Consider the following 2,280-nt stretch of genomic DNA (forward strand, 5'->3'; position numbering starts at 1 on the left):
AAATAACTCCGAGGAGACCGAAGATAATCTATAACTGTCGAGTTATTACATGTAGTTTTGCCGATGTACTGATCATTTGACCGGTTTATCACAGCAACACATCCGTCTAAAAGCGCTTCACAGTACAAATCAAACAGATATTTTACATATTTCATATGATTCTTATATTATCACAGAAAAGAATGTCCCGTTACAATGTACAGTGAGTCTTCTAGCAATTTGTGTTAAGTATTTTGCATTTTATACTGTTAATAAAAGAGGAAAAAAATTCTGACTTTTTTTTCAGAAAAAGCATGAATGAAAATCTTAAACATGAAAGACGTCCTTTATCCCCAACTTCATTTGTATCAACAATTGTTGTACGTACAACGTAAGTACCAAAGAATCTTAAATAGACCCAACGAGAACAGAGAAAGAAACGGCCTCAGTTTGAAAAAAATCCATGAAATTCTGATGATTTTTTATTCTTTTTTTTTATGGCTGCTAGATTAAATGTGTATCATATGATTAAAAATACAAACTAACTGGAAACATTTGAGTTTGACACTGTACACTTTTTTTATTAAAATGTTTGTTGAATAATTAAATATGATCAATTGACTCCTAAATGAGTTCACTATCTCAAACTTTCGAAATTGTGTTCGTTGAAATGCCAGAATATCGTTCTTGACCTGTTCATACGTTTAGTCATACAAGATCACCATAGCGCTAATTACATTTTTTACGTTTTACAAGACAAGCGTCCGAATGACCGAATGACTCTATCATCACCAATAATGTTTTCATTTAGTCTTACAAAAGCTTTGAAGAATTACGCCTAAATAGCGACAGAAGTTTTTTAATTGTGGCCGCATGCCTCAACCTGATGATTATATCAATAGAATAATTTCAATAAAGCATAAACAAATAGCGTAGATGTGGCCATCAGCGTAACAACAAACATCAGATACTTAAGTCCATAATAGAACTTTGACCATCCTGTAATCTGCACCCAAGTGAATAGCAATTTTAGATAAGCCTTAAGTAACAGATGTCGCATTTATCTATAAATGAATATCTACATTTGGCATCACAGTCTCCCATTGCCTCAATGGTTATCTTGGCTTCATCTATGAGCAGATAGGTGCAGTCAAGATCACATGACTTGATCGTTATATCCTTTCAATCAACGTCACCAAAATGAAGCCCTATGCGCTACGAATGAAACGCAGCAAGTATAATATTTAGTTCAATCATTTTTTGTGAAAGGGTATTGGATTGTTTCGAAAGAAAATGCTATCAAGTATTTTCCTAAGCGGAGCAAGTACATTTTGTGTATTCACCTGAATTTTGACATGGAATGCAACGCCAGATGGTTAGATAGTTACCGGTAATACCTCGTCCATACAAACATTTTAATAGTATGACTGCCACATAAATATCAATTTGGTTATTTGTTATATTGACTGTTGTGACGAAATGTCATCAATGATTACGGATTAGAGTCAGGTGACATAGACATGGTATTTCACACAAAAACGTATGTTTGATTCAAATAAACTGGCACACCTGTGTTGTTGTGTATTTAAACTTTTTAATCGATTCCTCTCTCTAAATGTGAAAGGGCGGGGCCTCCTAAATAGGTTTTTTTTTTAATCTACTTTTATATCTTTCATACATTCTTTCGCCGTATTTACCTCACCTGTATTTACAAATACTGTTTACTGTTTTTAGAGCATCTGTTTATTAAAATTTTCTTAAGTTATAAGATAAGCCTAAAACTGTGCTATTTGTTTGAAAGGTGAGCAGTGTCGAGGCCCGTTCAATCTCACACATATAGTAAAGTTTGAGGCTTAGCTCTTATCTAAAACAGTCAGAAAAAAATCTAGGTCCATTGCTTTGAGCTATGACGTGAGAAAACCAATTAATTGCATTCAACCAAGGTACATATATATCACGGACACTAACACATAGCATATTTTCTTTTATGCTGATGCCATATGCAAAATGTCCTCCGATGGTGACGGTAGGTTTATTACACAGTAACATAATAGCAGAATGCAGTTTACACTGGGGATATATGACATGTAAGGTCAAGAAAAGGAAAAGTACATTTTTTGGTATAATGTTTCAAGTTTTATTCTTTATTCTTTAATATTTGTCGACGTTTCAGATGGAGGAATGGAGCGGTTGGAGACGATTAATTAAGAAAACAGATTAGACTTTGCAACTACTGAAAGAAACATTTTGTTTCAGTATAAACTTATTTCAGTTAACAATAACTGAACAGAAGGAAGTTAT

This window comes from Pecten maximus, unplaced genomic scaffold (genome assembly GCF_902652985.1).
Source record: "Pecten maximus unplaced genomic scaffold, xPecMax1.1, whole genome shotgun sequence".
In the NCBI taxonomy this organism is placed as follows: domain Eukaryota; kingdom Metazoa; phylum Mollusca; class Bivalvia; order Pectinida; family Pectinidae; genus Pecten; species Pecten maximus.